This window comes from Myodes glareolus, chromosome 24, assembly GCF_982192425.1.
Source record: "Myodes glareolus chromosome 24, mMyoGla1.1, whole genome shotgun sequence".
NCBI classification, from domain to species: domain Eukaryota; kingdom Metazoa; phylum Chordata; class Mammalia; order Rodentia; family Cricetidae; genus Myodes; species Myodes glareolus.
Window position 1 is genome coordinate 23,807,858 of NC_142049.1, and position 24,410 is coordinate 23,832,267.

At 42.6% G+C, this 24,410-nt stretch overlaps 1 long non-coding RNA gene and 1 pseudogene across 1 annotated transcript; one reads left to right on the forward strand and one right to left on the reverse strand.

Annotated features, from left to right (window-relative positions):
* Positions 1–879: 879 nt before the first annotated feature.
* On the reverse strand, positions 880–24,200 carry LOC146889902 (uncharacterized). The gene is made up of 3 exons (XR_014999587.2): positions 23,625–24,200; positions 5,452–5,584; positions 880–5,302 (listed from the first exon to the last, which is right to left on the reverse strand). It is a non-coding gene; the product is annotated as an uncharacterized LOC146889902 (long non-coding RNA).
* LOC125400835 (small ribosomal subunit protein eS10 pseudogene) lies at positions 7,540–8,019 on the forward strand (annotated as a pseudogene).
* Positions 24,201–24,410: the final 210 nt, after the last annotated feature.

Sequence of the window (24,410 nt, forward strand, 5' to 3'; positions counted from 1 at the left end):
CAAATACCTCAAACTCTCTCCAAGTCCAGAAAAATAGCATACAGTTACTGCCTACCTCCTATTCACCCAGGTCCTTTAATCTGCCTGTTTTCTTCACACCACATTCGGTAGTCTTCTCCAAGACTCTTTACCAGTTTTACCCCAGAGAGATCAAAGAGGTAAACTGGCCTTTAGCCAAATGGACTCAAAAACCTTCTGCCTAACAGTTGGGAGCGCTACAACCCAGGGGTACAGACACACACACACTCTCCAGCGTTAGAACTCCTTCATGGTGCATCTTCCAAGCCAGAAGTCAGAAAAATCACACGGACATGAGCTTGAATCCCAGCACCCACAAACAAGGCTGATAATGTAGGTGGCGTACAGCTATAATTCCTGTTCTGGGGGTGTGAAGACAGGATGGTCCCCCAAGCCCACTGGCCAGCTGAACCAGTGAGTTCTGGATTCACTGAGAGACCCTGTCTCAAAAATTAAGGTCAAGAGTGGTAGACAAACATGTCGGATACAATCAGCCTCGGACCATTACATGCGTGTGCACACTAGGGATCACACCCACATGTACATGTACACACACACTCACGTACACACCACACAGGAAAATACATTTAAAATTGGAAAAGAATATCTTCCAAGGAATTAATTCACATTTTGATGTGTGTGTGTGTGTGTGCACGCTGTGCGTGTGCATGTGTGTGTGCACATCCGTATGTGAGTGTGTGTGTGTGTGTTTCTATGAGCTTCGGAAAAGAATATCTTCCATATCTTCCAAGGAATTAATTCACATTTTGACGTGTGTGTGTGTGTGTGTGTGTGTGTGTGTGTGCGCGCGCGCGGTATGTGTGTGTGTGTGTGTGCACGCCCATGTGTGTATGTGTGTGTTTCTATGAGCTGTACCTGCTTGAATGTGGCAGCCGTCAGGACTAGGAGTGATTTTAGCCCATTGCTGGATGCTTCTTTTTCTTTAAAGCCTGTCCTAGGAATTTGAACTATATATTTTCACAGCATTTAAGGAAAGGGGAGGGGGGGGGCTAGGAAATTCAAGTGGCGTGGCGACCATTCGGCAAACAAAAGCCACTTCTGAGCATCTTCTAGGCGGTGTCTCCTCCCATTCTCCTTAGAGCTGGTCTCCTGCAGAGCTAACCCATGCTTCAAGTCCAGACTGCCGGCATCCCGCTGTAGCAATTAGAGAAACTGCCCCTCAACGCCGGCTTTATCTTATCCTGTGATTGCCGGGGAGAACGGCACACAGCATCCAGGAGGCAGCCGTCAGGTTACCTGTTATCATTGTCATTTTCGACTTCACCCATGTGCCCCCGCCTTAAATAACCCGGGAAGCAGTTGTACTTAAAAGGCTGAGCCCTGCACTCCAGGGATATCAGAACGAGGCAGAAATTGGGCTGGGCAGTTGGAAGAACTTGGAGAAAACAGTGTAGCTGGATGCCAGGAGGTTTTGAATTACAGCGGACGAAGGTAGCTGCGTTCCGCTTAAGACTTTAAACATCCGTACATCGGTACATTTCAAATAAGTGCCCCCGTGAATTCTGTCCGAGATCGCCTAGCTTTAGTTACCATTAAACCTCTCAGCAGTAGGTGGCATAAATTCCGGGGATTAATCTGCACACACGTATTTGGGATTCGATGGCTTGTTCTGAGCACATTGTCTCCGTTTGGGCTCCTTTTACCCAGAGGGCGACAGGAGCATCTATCTTTTCATGAGATGCTAATTTGGATAGAATAGTTAACACTTAGTCTTTCCACGGACAAGAAAAGCTGAAGGACTTCACATACCATTCCTTTAACTGTTGTAAGTGGTATTCCGGAAGGAGAAAGCAAGACCCAGAAGGACAATAAACAGCTTCTCCCAAATCTAATAGCTGGAAAGCAGTAGAGAGCTAAAATCCCAGGAAGGCAGGGTCGGGGAGGGGATGGTAATGGTAGTGGAGATTCAAGGAAAGAATTGAATTTTTTCACTAGGAAGAATTGTCTCTTGTTGGGAGCAGTGAGCCCCCAGATCCTGAATGTCTTGTACACAACTTGGTTTTCCCTGATCTGAGTACCTACAGCTACTCTGAGCACGAGACCCTCAGGAGTTCCTGATGGCAGGAGAGTGGTTGGTTTCTGGTGCATTGGACTGGGGCGTGGCTATCTCTGTATACGCTGCCCCTGAACACAATAAAGGGGGCATTCTTGGGGCATTCTGGCTTCAAGGGGTGATCTGTGTCTCTGTCTGTCTGTCTGTCTGTTTGTGCGCTTCAATCTCCAGCTCCTTGCCGGGTTCACGAATGAATGGTATGGCGGCGCATGGAGCACAGACAGGTGCCATGATGCGCTGTAGTCTCTGTAGAATCAGGCCATTCTTACAACACACAAAATAAATATGGCCAAGTCTAAGATGACGTTGTGAGAGTCACCTTCACTTATCACCAAGGTGTGGGTCGGATCTGTCACTTAAGAGAAGTCCAAGACTCATTCTAATTTCTTGACACGTAAAAATGAGTGTGCAAGGTTATCTTTTAATGTTCCTGCAAAATGGCGACTTCAAGTCTAAGGTTAAGTGTACGCACGGAGACGTGAAATGCAAACACTGTCAGAGATTAGGGCGATGATGATCAGTCTATGATAAACCACCAGCACGTCCAAGAGCTAGTTCCAATCTTAGCCTGCAGGTGGCAGTGCAGGCCACTGGATGCGCCCTTTGGCCTTCGGGAGACCGTTTCAGAGGACCAGAGAGCAAGGGAGGAATCCTGTTTCCAAAGTCTTACCTTTTACTCCTTTGTGTGAGCCGCTTCGCTTCAGCAGGTGTATCTTGAAACTGTTTTCTTTGACCTCGTTCTCCCCTCTGGCGTTTTATCTCCCCCTTAACTATTCTTTCACATTCTCAAAGTCCAAAAACGGGCACTTGGGACTGAAATAAACGTATTGTTGTTTTTCCTCAGACTTCAAATCAGACGTTGAAGGATCAGCTAAGGAGTGGGAAATTGCTGTCTGATCGTTCGATATGTACACCCATCAATCTAGATAATCTCCCAGGAATGTCTTCTTCGTGCACCTGCTGATTCAATCCACTCACATCACTTTCTTTCTGAACCCCCCTGTACTTCCCAAATGCTGACAGGATAACGTCTGAGAGTAAAAGTGTGACTCTGGCCTCCTTTCTCCACTTACGCGAACCACCACATGAGGCTCCAGCGGTCTGTGACCACCGCGAGTCCATACTCTCCACGCCCACGGCCGTCTAGAGTATGGCTTCCTATTCCCCCAAATTTTCTCCCTTCTAAGTTGTCCATCAACAGATAACATACAGTTAAAAACTTGTATGCAGAGAAAATGGAATGCTATTCAGCTCTAAAGAAAAATATAATTATGAAGTTTCCAGAAAACTGGATGGACTTAGACTGTGTATTATTCAGCGAGGTCACACGATCTCAGAACCAAAACAAACAAACAAAAAAACCAAAAAAAAAAAGAAAAAGAAAAAGAAAAAAGGCTTCATGTTCTTCTTTATATAAGGAATGTATCCAATAACATATATGCATCTGTGTAAACAGATGTCCATGTGGGCCCAATACAGCATGTATTAAAGAAAACATGGGAGCTAAAACCTGGGGGATGCAGAAGGACTGAATGCAGGTGATGGATGGACTCAGGTTCTGAGCAAGGATGTGAGGCTAATTGGTTTTTTAGCTTTGTTATGGAGTTTTGGAGGTATGGTGGTGGATACGTGCATAAAAATAGGTTTCACAGTGAAGGGGTAAAACCCAGTGTGAAGCTCCTCCACAGCTTCAGAATGGCTTTTTAAGCGGTGTAACATTTGATCGAGATGTATAGACTTTGCTTCCAGTTAACTTCAGTCATAATGTTTTTATATTTGCAAGTTATTTATAATAAATTTAATATTTTAAAAAAGAGCCAAATAGGGGGTGGAGAGATGGCTCAGCGGTTAAGAGCACTGGTTGCCCTTCCAGAGGACCTAGGTTCAATTCCCAGGACCCACATGGCAGTTCACAGCTGTCTGTAACTCTTTCCTGTTCTAGGGGATCCAATGCCCTCATACAGACATACCTGCGGGCAAAACAGCTATTTACATAAAATGAAAATAAATAATATACATATAGATAGATAGATATAGATATATATAGACAAATAGTGATGACTGGAGACTAAGACATGAAGGAAATTGGGTGTTGAAAGTCCTTGCACAGAAAATCTCAAACAGATAAAAAGAAGTATTGATTTTTAAATCAATAGAAATCATCAAATGCTGCCCAATACTGCTAGAGGACTGGGCTTCAAATATTCTCTTCCAAAACAAGTTAAACATCTGTGGTGATGAAGTTGTGGTCAGCTCTGCTGCATCCTCCACACTGCATGCAAGTATCACAGTGCTGCTCTGTGTCCACACTGCATGCAAGTATCACGGTGCTGCTCTGTGTCCACACTGCATGCAAGTATCACGGTGCTGCTCTGTGTCCACACTGCATGCAAGTATCACGGTGCTGCTCTGTGTCCACACTGCATGCAAGTATCACGGTGCTGCTCTGTGTCCACACTGCATGCAAGCATCGTGGTGCAGCTCTGTGTCTATACTGCATGCAAGCATCATGGTGCTTTCTGAACCAACACTGCGTGCCAACGTCACTGCACTTCTCTGTACCTACACCGCATGCAATATAATTTGTCTACAAGTAAAAGGGGCCATTTCCTGATACTCAGACTTCACTCCAGACCAGTGAAGTTTGCATGTTTGTGGGTGGACACGGATAACACGTGATTTCCAGGCACCAGAGGAGCTGAGGCTTCCTGCCAGGTCTGTGGTTTCAAAGGGGTGTCCCCAGTGTCAGAGAACGGTCAATGTATTGGAAATGTACGTCTTTGAGACTGCCCACAAACTAAGGAATTAGTAATGGGCAAGCGTTGGACAGTGATGGTGGTCATATTTTAAGAAGTCTGTGAAGGTGGTACATACAAATGCCTGGGAATTGCTGTTGTATAGTGTAGGTTGCCTAATAATTTATTTCAGTGTTGAGAGTGGAGAAACTGGGTCCTCATGCATGCCAACGGTTCCACCAGTGAGTTATATCCTCAACACTTTAAAAATTCTTTTTTAAATTAAAATTTCATGTTTATTTATTTATGTATCTGTTTGTGAGGTCATCACCAGCAACAGTGTGCTTGTGGAGGTCAGAGGGCAGTTGGTGGATGTTGGTTCTTCCTTTTCACTCTCCAGGTTCCAGGTATTGAACTCAGGCCATCGGGCTTGACAACAAGCGCCTGCACCCAATCAGCCATCTTGTTGGTTCCCCTTTGTGAAGAAGAAAGGGAAACAGGGTGTACACTTACCAGTATTCTAGGTTGGCTTTGAACTTGTTCTGTAGCCCAGGCTGTCTGTGAGCCTGTGCTTCTGCTGCCTCAACCTCGCCCCCCAATGCTGGGATTACAGTCCTTCCTCACCAGGCCTGGTGTGAGGCTCCCACTTCTCAGAAAGTCGTCATATGGCTTTGCACGAGTCCTGCTTCCCTCCTCTGCTCTGCTTCTGGGCTCTTTCTCTGAATGTTTTGCTTACAAGGAACAGGCCCAATTTTCACTGTAAAAAAAATTGACTCCAGTTTGGTCTCCCAATCATATACCAATTTATAATAGAATAACTTGGAAAAGTGTTTTACCTGTATCTTTTGATCCTTAGCATGGTTTCTTTTTTTTAAACTTTTTTAAAGATTTATTTATTATGTATACAGTGTTCTGTAAGTTTGCTACCCTAAAGAGAACACCAGATCTCATTATAGATGGTTGCTGGGAATTGAACTCAGAACCTCAGGAAGAGCAGTCAATGCCCTTAACCTCTGAGTCATCTCTCCAGCCCACATGGTTCCTTTTATAATATGGTTCTCTTAAATCCCTTTAATATGGTTCTTCTTGATATCCAGAATAACTGTAATTATGACAGCTTTCCAAATAATGGGATGAAAATGGGTTAAAATATTAAACAGCGCTGTGCTCTGTATATTAGGCTTAGTGCTTCATCACACTGAAGTTCTGAGAAGTCAGTAGGATATGACTTTCAATGCTCAGACAGGAAGGGACAGTCATAGCCCTTCCAAGGACAGTCACAAAGACACAAGGCCAAGAGGAACAGCAGGTGTTTGACACAGATCTGTCCCAGGAGTGAGCTGTGCCCTGGGTTCTCACGAGCCCTCCTTTCGAATTTTGCCCACAACAAGAGAAGCTCAGAAGGAAGAAATCTGGGGTCCTCAGAAGTGTGTGGCTAGGTTTGTCACATGCTACATTCACTACTCACGTGCCCTGTTCATTTTGAAGCTATGCATAGACAAACTTTCTTTTCCCTCCTGAGGAATTAAAATAGGGTGGAGGATTTCCATACACTGGCTTGAAAACGCAGTTATCTGATACATAACATTCTTCCAAACTTCAAACGCTTTTCGAAGCCTGGGGTCTCAATTCTCAGTCTGTTATGATCTCAGCAAAGGTTCCCCAAAGCCATTGTTGAAGGCTTCTTTTCTTGCTTGGCCCTATTGGGTAGAATTTGTAGGAACTGGGCCTGGGCCCAGCCTATAGGTTATTGGGTGTGTGCCCCTGAGTGAGACAGTGAGGTCCCAATGACTTCATGTCTTTCTTTGCTACCCAGCTCAGGGGAGGAGTGGTTATATCCTACTACGTAGTGATAGTATGGTGTGCTGTTGATCATAAGCAAAAGGGACTGGGGCCATTCCACCACTGGTTCGAAATATGAGCCAAAGGGAACCCCCTCATCCCCTTTATAATTGCTTTAGACATCTTGTTACAGTGCTGGAAACTGACTTAACGTCCTTGCTTTGAATACTGCATGAATAATTGTGGTGGCTTGAAAGAAAATGGCCACCAAGGGGAGTGGCACTAATAGGAGGTGTGGCTTTGTTGGAGGAAGTGCGTCACTGTGGTCACTGTGGCGGTGGGCTTTGAGGTCGTTTTTACTCAAGCTTCCTCAGTGTGGCTGTCAGGTGACTTCCCGCTGCCTTCTAGTCGAGACGTAGCCAGCGCCATGTTTGCCAGCGTGCCACCATGTTCTCGGTCATGATGATAATGGACTGAACCTCTGAAACTGTAAGCCACCACCTCAATTAAGTGTTTTCTCTGTAAGAGCTGTTGTGGTCATGCTGTCTCTTCACAACAATGAAAAACCCCAACTAAAACAATATTACTAAAATTGTACTGGGAGGCCCTGTGTTAGCTTCTGGGAGGCACAAAAGCGACTACAGTAGACTTGGTTCCCGCTCTTCCATTGATCAAATGACGTTTCTGATAAATTACTATCAAGGAGAACCATATTAAAATATCACACGTAATGAATATAATTATATACGTGTGTGTGTGTGTGTGTGTGTGTGTTGTGTGAAGAAGTTGAGTTTAGAAATACTCTATGAGCCAAAGGTTAGTGTGTGGCTATGGATTTATGTGCTTTTCTATTAAGAATGATCTCAAAAAGAGATGCGCTGCACACATCCCTTTCTTTACACCTTTGTCTTGGACCCGGCGGCCACCACGATGTTAAAGGCTAAGAAGAATCAGATTGCCAATACGGACTCCTTTTTAAGGAAGGAGTGGTGGTTGCCAAGAAAGAAGTCCTTATGCCCAAACAACCCAAGCTGGCCAACAAGAATGTGTCCAACCTCCATGTCATGAAGGTCACGCAATCTCCGAAGTCCCAACGCTATGTGAAGGAGCTGTTTGCCTGGAGACATTTCTATTGCTACTTGACAAACTAGCATATCCACTACCTCCGTGATTACCTTCACCTACCTCCAGAGACCATATTTGCCACCCTGCTCTGTAGCCATCCTGAAAGTGACAGGCCTTGGCCCAAGGGTCCAGTGTGTGAGTGATGGGCAAGTTTCACAAGAGGCGGGCAGACAGAGGCACACACTGAGGGGTCCTGACAAGAAAATTGATGCTGGGACTGACTTAGCATCTGAATTCCAGTTTAGAGGCGGCTTTGGTTATGGATGTGGTCAGCCACCTCAGTGAAGTTTAAGACTGTGTTGTATTGAATAAACTTTAAAGAAAAACAAAAGAGAATAATCTCTATCCAAAAGTTCTGTTTATCTACATAACTCTATTAAATGTTATTTCTAGCTGTGCTTGCAAGCATCTGTGATTCTATCACACCAGAGGCTCAGGCAGGATTGTAACTTCAGGGCCAGCTTAGGCAGCATAGCAAGTTTGAGGCTGGACAACAGAAAACCATAGAGACACACTGTTTCAAAAATAAGTACTCTATTAATTTTGTAAAGATGATCTTTAATGAGCTTCAAGGCTTACCCAGTCTGGTCATAAGTCTTTTGGTTTTCTAAAATGTTCCCATGTACTCGGGTCACATTGATGCTATCATTTTTGAAGGTCCAAGAGCCTAGGATGTGGATCCCAATTAATTCATAGCTCTCTTGCTTAAATTGCAGGACTGTAACTCACCCCAAATAGTTGGCTGAACTAACTGGGCCTCAAGTGTTTAGGACTCTCTCTCTCTCTAAAACAGAGGGGCTCATTAATATGAACAGGATGTGACTAAGTCACTGGATGGGAAATCACTGGTCCAGCTGACTTTTCTTCTGCCTGATGCTGCCTGCATGGATTAAATTGTCAGACCCAAAGCATATTAAAGTCACCAGAATTTTACTGGATCACACTTGCCCTTGGTGAGGAGACAGCACAAGTTACACAAGTCCAAGCCAGAGTGTAACATGAAGGGCCGGCTTGTTGTGGTTTCTGTCCCGCCCAGTACCCCACAGCCCGCAAGCCCCAAAGGAAATTACACACAGGACTCCATAAGATTATAAACTGATTGGCCCATTAGTTCAGGCTACTTATTAGCTCTTATAACACATATTATCCCATTATCCTTATCTACGTTAGCCATATGGCTTGGTACCTTTTTCAGCTGTCAGCTTACATGTTGTTTCTTCAGTGGTTTGGGCAGGAATGGCAGAGGGATCTCCAGTTCTCTTTGCTCCACCTCTACTTTCTGTCTGGTTTTCCCACCTATACTTCCTGCCTGGCCAATCAGCATTTATTTAAAATATGATTGACAGAAGACAGACAATTCTCCCGCACCACCAGAGGACCAGAGGCCTTTCTCCATGCCAAACAAAAATAATGCTTAAAAGTTCTTTCTTCTTTCTTTTCTTCCTTCTTTTCTTCCTTCCTTCCTTTCTTTCCTTTTTTATTTTAAAACAATCTTATTTTACATTCCAATCCCAGGTCTCTCTCCCTTCCTCCCCTCCTTCTGCTCCACCTTTCCCCAACCCATCCCCATCCACTGGAGTCAACAAAGTCTGTCACATCATTTGAGGCAGAACCAAGGCCCTCCCCTCCGTATCTAGGCTGAGCAAGGTATTCCTCCATAGGCTCAAAAAAAAAAAAACCAGTTCATGCACTAGGGATAAAAATTTTTTCCACTGTCAGTGGCCCCACAAACTGCCCAAGTCACACAACTGTCACCCACATTCAGAGGTACTAGTTCAGTCATATGCAGGTCCCCCAGCTGTCAGTGTGGAGTCAGCTGTCAGTGTGGAGTCAGTGTGACCCACGTGATCGAGTCAGCTATTTCTGTGGGTTTACTCATAATGGTCTATAGCCTTTTGCTCATGTTACTGCTCCTCCCTCTCTGATGACTCCAGAAGCTCAGGCCAGTGCTTAGCTGTGGATCTCTGCATCTGCTTCCATCAGTTACTGGATGTCGGTTCTATGATGACAATTAAGGTAACCATCAATCTGATTACAAGGGAAGGGAAGCTAAGGTACCTTTCCACTATTGCTTAGTTTCTTAGCTAGGGTCATCCTTATGAATTCCTAGGAATTTTTCTAGCTGCAGTTCTCACTAACTCCATAATGCCTCGCTCTGTCAAGATATCTCTTTCCTTGCTCTTCCTCTCTGTCCGTCCCCCAACTTGACCTTCCTGATCCCTCATGTTTTTCTCCCTACATCCCTTCCACACTCCACCTTCCCTCCACACTTCCAATTTACTCAGGAGACCTTGTTTATTTCCCCTTCCCAGGGGGAATCCATGCATGTCTCTCTTAGGGTTTTCCTTGTTTCCTGGCTTCTCTGGGGTTGTAGACTGTAGGTTGTGTACTTTAGGTTGATTATCCTTTGCTTTATGTCTAATATCCACTTATGAGTGAGTACATACTGTGTTTGTTTTTCTGTGTCTGTGTTACATCACTCAGGATGGTTTTTTTCTAGTTTCATCCATTTGTCTGAAATGGTGTTGGATTCTTAAGTAGGCTTTTTCAACCTTTAATGAGATGATCATGTGGTTTTTTTTCTTTCCATTTGTTTACACGGTGGATTGCATTAACACATTTTCATATGTTGAACCACACCTGCATCTCTGGAATGAAGACTACTTGATCATGGTGGATGATTATTTTGATATGTTCTTGGATTATGTTTGCCGGTATTTTGTTGAGTATTTTTGCATCAATGTTCATGAGAGAGATTGCATCAATGTTCATGAGAGAGATTGGTCTGTAATTCTCTTTTATTGTTGCATCTTTGTGTGGTTTGGGTATCAGGGTAACTGTAGGCTCATAAAAAGAGTTTGGCAATGCCCTTCTGTTTCTATTGTGTGGAACAATTTGAGGAGTGTTGGTATTAGCTCTTCTTTGAAATTCTAGTAGAATTCTAGATGGAAACCATCTGGCCCTGGACTTTTTTGGTTGGGAGACTTTTGATGACTGTATTTATTTCCTTAGGGGATATAAGTCTATTTAAATTGTTTATCTGGTCTTGATTTAATTTTGGTACTTTAAAAATTAATTTGGTACTTTAATTTTAGTACTTATCCAGAAAATTGTTCATTTCCTTTAAATTTTCCAATTTTATTGAGTACAGATTTTCAAGTATGACCTGATGGTTCTTTGAATTTTCTCTGTGTCTGTTGTTATGTCCCCATTTTCATTTCTAAGTTTGTTAATTTGGATATTCTCTCTCTGCCTTTTCGTTAGTTTGAATAAAGTTTTGTCTGTCTTTCTGGTTTTCTTGAAGAACCAACTATTTGTCTCAATGACTCTTTGTATTGTTTTCTTTGTTTCTATTTTATTGATTTAAACCCTCAATTTGATTATTTCCTGTCATCTAGTCCTCTTGGGTGATTCTGCTTCTTTTTCCTCTAGAGCTTTCACGTTTGCTGTTAAGTTACCAGTGTGAGATTTCTCCAGGTTCTTTATATAAGTACTTAGTGATACGATCTTTCCTCTTAGCACTGCTTTCAAAGTATCCCATAAGATTGGGAATGTTGTGTATCCATTTTCATTGAATTCTGGGAAATCTTTAATTCCTTTCTTTATTTCTTCCTTGACCCAGGGGTGATTCAGTTGAGCATTGTTCAATTTTCATGAATTTGTGGGCTTTCTGTATATTAGTTTTGTGGCTGAATTCTAATTTTAAGCCAGGGTGATCCAATAAGATGCAAAAGTTTATTCCAATTTTCTTGTATCTGTTGAGATTTGCTTTGTTATTGAGTATATGGTTGATTTTAGAGAAGGTTCCATGAGGTGCTGAGAAGAAGGTATACTCTTTTGTGTTTGGATAAACAGTTCTGTAGATGTCTATTAAGTTCGTTTGAGTCATGACATCTGTTAGTTCTCATATTTATCCATTAAGTTTCCATCTGGCAGTCTTGTCTGTGATGAGAATGGGGGGTTGAAGTTCCACTATTAGTGTGCGGAGTATGATGTGTGATTTCAGTCTTAGTAATATTTCTTTTACAGATGTGGGGGCATAGGTGTTCAGAATTGAGACGTCATCTTGATGGATTTTCCCTATGATGTATATGAAATGTCCTTCTTCATCTCTTTTGATTAATTTTAGTTTGCAATCTGTTTTGATAGATATTAGGATAGCGACACCAGCTTGTTTCTTAGGCCCATTTAATGGGACAATGTTTTCCCAACCCTTTACTCTGAGATAATGTCTGTCTTAGAAGTTGAGACATGTTTCTTGTATTCAGTAGAAGGATGCATTCTGTTTCCACATCCATTCTGTTAGCCTGTGTCTTTTTATAGGTAAACTGAAATAATTGGTATTAAGAGATGTTAATGACCAGCAGTTGCTAGTTCTTGTTATTTTTGGTTTTGTTGATGGTACTGTTATTGCATGTGTGTTTCCCTTCTTTGGAGTTTGCCAGTGTGGGATTATCTATTGCCTGTGCTTTTGTGGGTGTAGCTAACATCCTTGGGTTGAAGTTTTCCTTCTACCACTTTCTGTAAGGCTGGATTTGTGGATAGGTATTGCTTAAATCTGGTTTTGTCGGGGAATATCTTGTTTTCTCTGTCTAAGGTGATTGAAAGCTTTGTTGGGTATAGTAGTCCGGGCTGGCATCCATGGTCTCAGTGTCTGCAGAACATCTATCCAGGACCTTTTAGCTTTCAGAGTTTTCATTGAGAAGTCAGGTGCAATTCTGATAGGTCTTCCATCTCTTGTGTTTGGTTGGCTATGCTTGCATCTGTGTTCCTAGTCATTCACCCAGATTTTCCATTTCCAGAATACTCTTGTGTTTTCTTTATTGCCTCTATTTCAGTTTTCAAGTCTTGAACCATTTCCTTCACCTTTTTGATGTTTTTTTTTTCTTGAATTTCTTTGCTTTCTTTAATGGATTTGTTGATTTCTTCCAATTTTTTGTTTATTTTTGCCTCCACTTCTTTAAGGGAATTTTTCATTTCCTCTTTAAGGGAATGTATCATTTCATAAAGCTATTTTTAAGGCAGTTTTCTTCTGCTTTGTCTGCACTGACATGTTCAGGTCTCACTGATGTAGAACCACGTGTTTCTGGCGTTGTCATAAGGCTCTTTATGTTGTTGATTGTGTTCTTACACTGTCACCTCCCCATCTCTTCCTCCAAGGGGTGCAGGTGAGACCTGTGCTTCAGGGGGTCCCTCTTTTTCCAAATGGTGCAGGTGGGACCTGTGGCTTAGGTGGTCACTCTTCCTCCAGGTTCAGATAGGTCCGTGCCTCTGGTGGTTGCTGATGCAGCTCTGGGGATCCTCCGGGTGTAAGTGGGGGCAAGGCTCTGGTGATTGCAGATGCTGTGGGGGACAGTTGGGGGTATGGTGTGGGGAGGCCTTTCCCAGGTCTCTGGGGTGGGTGCAGGTGAGATACAGAATATGACTCTAGGGGCTAAGGCCTAGAAAGTAGGGCCCTCCAGTCAGGGACCAGGCACTCACCTGGTTTGAAAGTTTTGATTTAAAAAAATGTAAGCAATATAGAAAACCGTGGGAAGCTGAAGAAGTTCTGAGTGAGTGAATGGGTACTGTTTGTCCTGTGTGTATTTGATATGGGCAGGGCAATGTCAATGAGCTACAGCTTCAGATCCAGAGGAAAACAAAGCCCTTCCCTTGCGGGCTGTGTGTAAATGTGGACACTGTGTGTTTATTTTTTGCATTGTGTTCTGTGTATGAAGTAGTTTTTCACAAAGCAAAAGATGAAGGCACTTGAACAAAAGAAGGCCCTTTCCTCCAGTTAGCATATCAGAAGCCATTTCCACTCATTCCTCTAACGAAAGGGGAATTAAGTTACCTGGGGAAACAAACAAACCAACAAACCCATAAGGCACTCTGATTTCCAGGGTGAGCTGGTATGAATGCTTCTGATCTTGGAAATGGATTAAATGTTTTCAAGTGTAAAAATACCGCCGGTCAGAGGAGCCAACCTAGGGTTCAGTTCAGTGTTCTAAATCCTTCTTAAAACATGAACACGTTTATCAAGTCATGGAGGTGTTACTCTGTTGGTACTATAGAGAAAATAGTTATTCAGGAAGAGACGCAAACTGAGGAGAACCTTTATGCCTACAGGTGTGAGCCATCCTACGGAAAATGAAGCTTTTCATCAGTTAAATGTGCTCCTAGACAGTTCAAATGTATCAGGTATACTGCATTCTCATCGCTCCCCAAACCCATGTCTCCTTGCTCCCTCTTGCTCTTGTTAACCTGATTCTTTCTTTCAGCTTTCTTTTGTGTGTGTGTGTGTGTGTGTGTGTGTGTGTGTGTGTGTGTGTGTGTAAGAGAGAGACTCACTGGGTCTAACCAGGGTTATCTGTGAGATCATGGATGTAGACTAACCAATGAAGCCCAGTAGGCTCGCTAATGAGTACTTATCTGAAGATAATGGCTCCTCCTCCCTCAGAGTCCTTTATAATACTTCATCAAGTATATGACATTCATTAGGTAGACCCCATAATCCCCTCCTCCATCTGTGACTGGCTCCTGGCAGGTCCAGAGCACACAAGGTAATGCTTGAAATGACTATGTCACTCCCGGAAGACTACATTTTGTCTCCTTTCTGCGTATTTTCTCACTCTTGTCTCTCCACCCCTTCATCTGTGATAGTCCCTGAGCTACAGAGGGGGTGGTATAAATATCCTGCTTAGGGCTGATCACTCAACCCACCCACAAGCTCCTGTTAACACTCCACACAGCCACGTATTTCTGCATTTGCTGTGCTGCCATTTGTTTGCAAGAGGTGCTTCTCTGGCTAACGTTGAGGGTGGCTTTGTCTATCAGTGCAAGCATAAATGCGTGGAAGGCAATGTGACGCTATGGTGATTTACTTAAACAATGGTCATAAGTCTCCCCAGGATGTACAGCATCCATATCCATTGGTTTCTTAATGGCTTTTTAGTACCAGAGTTGAAATCACTCTTCTGCTGGGAACTCAGATCTAATCAGAATGTTTGGTTGCCCCCATAACCAGCTATTGCAGCTTTAGTCACATCTTATCTGCTGTGTTGATTTTGTACTTTATAAGTTTTACCACTGGGTAAGATCATGGATGGAGCTTTCTTTCTATTGTTTCATGTCCTAATAGGGTGATGGGAATACAATTGAAAGGGCCAGCATGTTCTCTTTTTATGGAATGAATCTGTTTTAGATAGTGGCGGTAATTATATAATTGTGAGTACAGAATTCATCGCATTATGTATTTTAAAAGGGCATGGTATGCAAATGATGTCCCCATAAAACGACTTTATAAAATTCCGTGACTAAATTTAATGTTGAATTAAAAACAGGCAAGATCTACAGAAATTTTAATAGCAAAATGAGAACTCAAAAGCTCAGAGAAATTCAAAACAAAGGAGAGTTAGGAGGGTAAGAAAAGACATAAAGTGTTGTGATAGTTGTACATGAAAACTTGACTAAATCGAGGATTGTTTCAATGGCAGGTGAAGCACAGAGGCTGAGTGGGATCACTTGTGAGCTGAGTGGAATGGGGAAGATGTGCTCTCATTGTGGATGGGCAGCATTCCATAGTCAGGGGGCCTGAAGAGAATAAAAAGCCAGAAGAAATTTCATCCGGGGAAGAAGGGAGGCTAACAACAGATGGCCACCTCTCCTGCCCTTCCAAATACAACCCTCCAGTTTCCTCCCCACCTCTGCAACACACCACCTCTAGCAGGCCCCTTCCCTCCTTACGCACACTTCCGGTGGATCCCATAGCTCTCCTGCTCCTAAGAACTCCCATTGCTTTTATCCCAGCCCTCAACTCCAGCGTCACTCCCTGGAAACACACAGGCCACTCCTTCCAGGGAAACAGCAAAACTAAATGCTGGTCTTAAGCTCACCCTTCATTCTTCCAAGTCCAATCCCCTGTGGCAGCTCTGCCCCCCCCCCACGCTACACTCCTCAGCTCTGTCAGAGCCCACAGATCATCCCCTCCTCATATCCTTCCCTTGCTCACTGCTTTGTCCCCCCCCCCACAGCCCCAGTAGGCACTCTCTGCAAACACATGGGTCATGCCAGCCAGGGAAGCCCATAGGCTAACTACAGATCTTCATCTCGCCTTCAGGTGAAGGCGATTCTCCAAAACGCGAGTCTCATTCCCCGCTCTGTAGAAGGCCATCTGTTGCAGCCTCCCCTTCCTCTATGTCCCCATCGCTCCTGGATCACGCAGACCTTCCCCTCCAGACTTCCCTCTCTCCATCCATGGTGTGATTCCAGCTCCCAAGCTCAGCAGGCACTCCCTGGGAACCCTGACAGCAAAGCAGGTATGCCAGCTGCAGGTCTTCACTGCCCCCTCCATTACTCCAAGTTTTGTTCCCAGCTCTGTAGCAGACCATCTGCTGTGGCCTCACTCCTTCCTCAATTCCCAGGGGAATAAGCTTATACTGGTGGGACACCCTGATTTCCTCCCTCCTGTGTACTCATTCAGCTCTCTTCTGCAGCATCAATACCCAGAAATGCATTTTACTTGAAATCCCCAGGGGCACCACCTATCAGGATCCCAGATTTTCCTACAGGCAACACATAGCCACCACATTCTCCTAAGAACAGAAAGGAGATAGAAACCAAGGATGCAAACACTTACCCAACAAAGACAAGACCAGGTATGAACACCTAGATTTATAATCATCACAATCTCAGATGCCTAGACAACAGTGCAAGAACACAATCAATAACAACCAGGACAACCTGTTTCCACTAGAGCCCAACAATCTCACCACAGCAGCCCCTGAATATTTCAACATAAGTGAAGGGCAAAGAAAAGACCTTAAAGTATCCTTTATGCATACGATAGAGGCCCGTAAAGAGGAAATTAATAAATCCCATCAAAAGCCTATGGAAACACAAATAGTGGAAGGAAATGAATAAAACCGTTCAAGACCTGAAAGTGTGGTTTGGGAGAATTGTCTGTATTCTGTCAATCGTGTTTTAAATAAACACTGATTGGCCAGGCAGGAAGTATAGGCGGGAAAACCAGACAGGAAGTAGAGGTAATGGAATGAGAACAGGAGAATTCTGGGCAGTGCCTCTCCGGTGGTCTGGGGAGAACAGAAAACACAAACAAGCCAGCCCCTTCATGTTACAAAAGTGGAAGTAGAATTAATAAAGAAAAAGCAAACTGAGGGAAATTTGGAAAGGGAAAATTTAGAACCTCTCACAGGAACCACAGAAACAGTCTTCAATGCAGAGTACAAGAGATGGAAGATGGAATCTCATGTGTTAAAGACACAATAAAAGAAAAGTGTTAAATCTGGAAAAAAAAAACCTCCTGGCACAAAGCATTCAGGAAATCCAGGACACTATGTAAAGGCCCAATTTAAGAATAATAGGAATAGAGGAAAGAGAAGAAGCACAGGTCAAAAGCACAGAAAATATTTTCAAAAAATCATAGAAGAAAATTTCCCTTATCTAAAGAAGGAGATGTCTATCAGGGTTCAGAAATAATACAGAGCACCAAATAGACTGGATCTGAAAAGAAAGTCTCTTTGCCACATAATAATCAAAATACTAACCATACAGAACAAACAAAGAAAATTAAAAGCTGCAAAGAAAAAAGTAGCATATAAAAGGAGACATATTAGAATTACTTCCACCTTCTGAAAGGAGATACTAAACATCAGAAGAGGCCAGACCGATGTGCTGTAGACTCTAGGAGACCACAAATGCCAGTCCAAACTATTACATCCAGCAAAAATTTCAATAACTGTAGATGGAGAAAATAAAACATTCCATGGTAAAATAAAATTTAATCAATAAATCCAGCCTAACAGAAGGTACTGGAAGGTAAACTCCAACATAAAGAGGTTAACAACAGAAAAATGGCTAAAGAAAATGAAATACATTTATACAATGGATTATTACCCAGCTGTTAAAAAAATGACATCATGAAATTTTCAGGTAAATTAATGGAACTAGAAAAAAAAACATCCTGAGTGAGGTATCACAGACCATGAAAGATGATTATGGTTAGTATTCACTTATATGTGGATATTAACTGTTAAATTTATGATAACCAAGCAGCTACAATCATAGAATTACAAAGGGTAGGTGGAGAGTAAAAGATTAGAGAGAATACATAGAACTCATTAAGAAATGGAAACTATGAATATCTATCTATCTATCTATCTATACACACACAAACACACACATAATGGGAACTATATATATATATATATATATATATATATATATATATATATATATATATATATGAAAGGGGGTTGGAACGGAAGGATCAAGGGGGGAGTTGGAGGAGAGAGAAAAGTATCTGGGAGGGAATATAGAGACACAGACAAAATTAAGTGAAATTTGAGGGGTAGTATAGAAATCTAATACAGTAGCAACTTCCTAAAATATATACATATATGAAGGCAACATAAACGAAATTGTTAAATAATGGGGGAGACTGAATTATAACCTGTTATCTTTGGTGACCCAAAGAAATTTCTAGTACCAGAATTCAGTTACATCTGAGCTGTTGGCCAAAGAGGCCCCACGGGGATCACCAAATAACTCATGTTGTTGATAAGACTATAGGTTGCTCTCTACGAACTGACAGCAAGCCTCCATTGCTGAAGACAACACATACACAACTCATTGGAAATGTCAAGCTAGTGCTTACATAGAGTCTTCACCCCCTGTGTTTCAGCATTTTTAGTAAGGAAATAAACCCTGCACACTCTCAAAAGAGAAATATAAACACCAAGCCAGTCACAAACCCTTTGTCTACAATGGGGTACTATCTGCAAGATATACTAGGGTAATGGTGGCATCAAACTTATGGGAGTGCCTTACCAATAACTGATTTAACTTAAGACCTAGTCCATGAGATACAACCCATACCCAACATTGCTTGAGTGACCAATAACCTGAGACCAGATAGACCATGGACATAAGGGAAAACCAAATACTACTGGTCTGCAAACAGACCAAAAATGTAGAGCTCAAATGACTCCTACTGATACCCTTCTGTACTAATAGATCAGGGCCTTATTCAGCCATCATCAGAGAAACCTCCCCCAGCAGAAGGTGAGAACAAATATAGGGACCCAAAGCCATACTTCATGCATAGAGTGAGAGACGTGGGAACACTCAACCCTCCCCTTCTCCACTTCCTTTTACCCCCCACCCCCATACTCCCAATTTTGTCAGCCATTCTGACAGGTGTAAGATGGTATCTCAGAGTTGTTTTGATTTGCATTTCCCTGACAGCTAAAAAAAAGTTAAACATGTCCTTAAGTATCTTTTGGCCATTTGAAATTCTTCTGTTGGGAATTCTCTGTTTAGTTCAGAACCCAATTTTTTAATTGGGTTATTTAGAAATTTAATGTCTAATTTCTTGAGTTCTTTATATATTTTGGAGATGAGTCCTTTGTCTGTTATGGGGTTGGGGAAAATCTTTTCCCATTCAGTAGGCTGCCTTTTTGTCTTATTGACTGCGTCCTTTTCTTTACAGAAGTTTCTCAGTTTCATATGTATATATGTACACACATATGTGTGTATTATTTGATACCTACCTTCATTTTTTTATCTGTCTACATTATGGTTCATCTTGATTCATTTTCTCTGAAGAATCCCAGTACAAGCATAGTATCCAAATGTCTAATATATGCTTGACCTGAGTCTGAGATACAAAAGAAAGTCAAAGAGAGTAAATAACAGTTGCAGAAAAAGTGATTAATAATTTTCTGGACTTGATGAAAGCTTTCAAATACTATTAAGTCACAGGAAGGCCAACAAATATCAAGCAAGATAAATAAAATTAACATCTAGAGACTTCTTGCTAATGTTGGAGATGTACAAAGAGGAACAGGAAAATCTTACAAGCATTTACTTCCATGACAAACAAATAGGGAAATAAGGGGTGTCTTTCACTGCCTATAGACATTCAGATTTGAATACAGGTTTTTGAGACTTGCCATACAGTCCTTTTAGTATTTTTAACACTGCTCAGTTATGCAGTTATAAAGGTCTACTGCAGAAAATTTTTGACACAAGTATTTGAGAGTAATTTTACAAGGAGAAAAGTGACCAGCTTTGGAACTTATCATATTTGAGAACAGGCCTCTGGTTATATGTAGTTTAATGGAAAAAAGAGAAGAGACCTAGAGAAGAATGTAAACAAGAAAGATAAGGGAGAGTAAGGAAGGCAGAGAGGAGAACCGAGAGGAAGAAGCAGAGGCTAAGCCAGAAGGCTCTGTAGAAGTAGTCAGAAGCAAGAGCTGGCTAGGAGGTGTGGTTAGTTAGAGGGCGCACATGCAGAAAAGCGTGAGAAGGATGCTTAGTCTAGAAACTCTCACAAAGGGTAAGAGTGGAAAGATTTCCAGTCTCAGATGGGAAATGGAGTCTTGGAAAATTAGGAGTGAAATTTGAGAGAAAAAAAAGATAGAATCACCATTTTCTGCTATAAGTCAAGAACGAGATGTGAGTTAGCTAACTCAAGCAAAAGGGATTTTTATTTAATAAAGACCCATGTAGCTCGAGGTTCATAGGTAGACCAGATAACCAGCAGATTGGGTGTGCAGAAGGCTAGAAAGCTCCAACCTCAGGATGCACATAAGGTAGGCCACCACTGTGTGTTCAGACTGACAAGACAGGCACTGTGTCACTGCTGAAGTCAGATAAAAGCTCAGAGTCTCTTATCCTTCTCAAATACTAAGGATTGGTTGTGGGTATCTGATTGACCAATCATCCACCGCCCCCTCACTATGCAATCACCATGACTTGCAAAAGTATTTTCTTACTTACACTTTAGGAGACAGCCCAGACAAACTGTCCTATGTGGGACAAGATCTCTTCAGGACACACAGTGCAAGAATTTCCCCAAGCCCTTAAGAGTGTGAGTCTCTAAAATTTGAAAGTATGTGTCTGCCCCCACTCCTGTTCCTGTTCTTCACAAACAGGAACAGACAGCTCCGTACAAAAGCCTCCTACTTATCATAAATCAGTTCACCCTCACACTCCAGAAAATAGTTCCCAGACATCAATAACATCGCCCTGAGGTTTGAGGCTCTAGCATAAAGGCCTCTGGCTGTGATCTATTCTTTATAGTTCTGTCTTAACCTTATTCTCATAAGTCACCCCTTGTGTGTGTGTGTGCGGGGGGGGGGCAGTGGTGTCCTCTTTCTCTCTTGACCTGTCGACCCTCAGTTGAAGATGGGAAAGAGGCAGAAGAGATAACAGAAATCTTTGTACATGCCCATGGGCATGAAGGCAGACAGGCCTCCAGGAGACAGACTTCAGTGAATCAACTCAACTTTATTCTAGAGTATAAGGAATATATAGGATTGGGGAGCATGGCAACAAACCCTACTTTGCATAAAATGGCATGTTCCTATCTCAAGACTTTATATGTGAAGGTAGATTCCTTTAGCAGAGCTCTGAGAACAGGTCTTCTTAGCAGGGATCTGGGCCAAGGGTCAAACTAAGGATGAATCAGGCGTCTGGTTAAGAGACAGTTTTTAGATAAGGCCAATTGTCCAGGCCCAGGGGCAGTCTCCAGATAAGGGCAGGTAGAGGCAGGAAATTCTGTTGGAGGGAGGGAGCTACGTGTTGCCAAGCTATTGAGATAAGCTGTTAGACCACGGAGAGGCTGTGACCTCCACCAGCCAGCAAAACTCCCCCAACACACCTGCAAAATGATCAGAAAACCACAAGGGACCAACAGAATGTGATCTTAGCAGAAGGAGGTAAAATGGGAAAGCTGGTTGAAACAGCTCCATCTAATAAAGAAGGCAATCTGAGAAGTGGGTCTATTTGTCACTTTTGTAGCAGGTCTCATGGCTGTGGGTTGTGTTTCTGACTAATTTTACTGCTCACGCGGGATCTACTTTTCCTCCCTATAGACATCCAGTGGTTGGAGTGTTTCACTGTTAGGTGCGCTAAAATATTCATGAGTGTATCAGCCCTTGCTGTATCCACATGTGTTCAGCTTTTTCTTTCTCTCTTTCTTTCTTTCTTTCTCTTTCTTTCTTTCTTTTTTTCTTCCTTCCTTCTTTCTTTCTTTTTTAAAGATTTTTATTAATTTATTTATTTATGATGTAGACAGTGTTATGTCTGCATATATGCCTACAGGCCAGAAGAGAGCACCAGATCTCATTACAGATGGTTGTGAGCCACCATGTGTTTGCTGGGAATTGAACTCACGATCTCTGCAAGAGCAGTCAGTGCGCTTAACCTCTAAGCCATCTTTCCAGCCCCAGTGTTCAGTTTTCTTTAACGGCTTTTCTCATACTGTTTATAGACTATTGCACTGGTATCATGAATGGGAACAAAAATGTAATTGCTTTATGGTAAATCAATTCTTTTCCATGGTTGCAAGGACTTGCCTTTACCAAATGGAAAAGTTTTACTCCCCCTTAGCTATCTCATTCCTAATTTCTGTTTAATGGTTTTACACACACACACACACACACACACACACACACACACACACACACACATATATATCTTTCCATTAAAGTGAGAAATACCTCTGTCATGTAGTTCAAGTCTTTACTTCAATCCTATTCAAGTAGCTCTGACTGTTTTACTGTGGAGATAAGTCTCTATAAAGAGAGGGGACTTAACAAATCAGAACAACTCGATAGACTCACAGTTTCAATTTTCCTTATGTAAATATGAGTGGTGCTTGCTTCGTTTTGAGCAAATATTTCCCATTCAAATAGGGAGCAGAGAATATTTTCCACTTTAAGTTCTTACTGTATGTGCTACTGTTGTGAACTGAGCTCTATTCCCCTCAAATTCCCAATTTGAAGTATCCAACATGTATTCCATCATAATGGGAATACATTTGGAGACAGGTCCTTTAAAGTTGTGATTAAGTTAAAGCCAGTTGGCTAGACTAGGTCCCAGTCTGATCCAGAGAGAGTTTTAGTGTGAAGAGACATCAGGAGACATCAGGGTTCATGGGCACACAGAGGAAAGACCGCACAAGGATACAGTAAGTGGCCGCTGCCAACTGTAAACAATGAACTCCAGAGAAACTACACTTGGAACCACCTGCCCTTGGTTTCCAGCTTCCTGTATTTCAAGGAAGTGGATATTTTGTGACTTAACTCACCTACTCTTCCCTCTGTAGTAGGTTTTGTTTGTTCATTTGTTTAAATAAAAGTTCCAGAACCACAACACAAACACCAACTTAAAGAATTTAACAAACTCATTAATAAATAAGATACAAATTACCGTCTGCTTTTCTCTTGTGTCTGAAATATTTTCAGATGTGAGAATGGGCTGATTTCCACAGGTGCTAATGGGAAAACCATTTTTTTGACAATCTTAATGGCAAATCAGCTGTGACATATTTTTCTCTTGCACTATATTGGAGAAATTATCAAGGACTCCAAATACACAAGGCTACAAAGTCAGATGTTTCCTGGTCATATAACCAGGATCTTCACAAAGCGAGTTGGGATGTCTTTCCCTCAGTACTGGTTTAGATCTGCTTAAATGGTATTGAGTTTGACTTGAAATTATAAATATCTTAGATTAAGGGCCCCACATGGGACTCAAGGGCAGGACACGTTATAGAGGAGATTGATGGATGCACGAACCCCAAGGGGAACCTGTGAATAAATGGGGAAGCCAGCCAAAGTTTTATAAAGAGCTACTTCAGTTTATCGTATCGGAAAGCACTGGCGTTGGGTGCAAGCCAGTGCTGACCCAGTGTAAGGGGCACACAAGGCTCAGGCTTCTTTCTGAAACCACCAATTGTCAGTACTTTGGAGAAGAGAAATTCCAGGACCCCAGCATAAACAGCCTGTGTCAAAAAGAGTTGCATACACTGGCTCTGGGTAACAAAAGTTCTCCCAAGCTCTGGGGTCCCTGAAACAGAATTGTCAGGGCTCACAGGCACCTACCTGGTTAGAGAGATGACATCATGGACCATCACAAACATTGTGTGATTCTGGTGCTCAAAGTGATGTGCTTGTCTTAGGCCACACCCCAGAAGGCCACCACTACTTCTGAAACCTGTATAGCTTCAGGCCCTTGTGTCTTAGGAAGGTCCTCATTAAGCACAGACCTTCTCATTTTGTCAAGAATGAGGAATGCCAAGAATTCTTCTAGGAAGATAAGCAGGCCTTCACAGAAGAATCGTTTGTATTCTTTTCTTCTCTGGGCTCTTCCATCTCAAGCCTCCCACCCATCTGTCTTCCCTTTGTCCCTCTTCTTCTCTGTGCTTTCACGAACAATCTCTGACGGTTCTGCACATTGGGCTTTGGTTGGATTTCCTTCTGAGTTACGCTCACATCTTCCCTCCAATCCCACATCACAAGCAAGAGTGATATACCACAGGCTCCTTTCCCCCAGAGGCTTACGAAAGTGAGAGCAATATTTGCCTCCTCACAGTGAACCGAGTTTGAGTTTACTCTCACATTCCTACCATTCGTAGAAGTCACTTTCCCCTGGAGGAGGTATTAACGGATGGGCATGTGGTCCTGTTGTGGCAGGGCAGGAGCAGGCATGAATGTGAATCATCTGTTGAAACATTTGTCTAAGCCTTTGGCACAAGCCTGGGCCCAATCTCCACCACATCCGTATGCTGACGTCCTTCTAAGTGGAAGGGACACAGAGTTCATAGAGACAACTCAGCGCTTACGGTCACCTGGTCTCCATGCAGAGACGTCCAGTTTTTAATGGAGGCC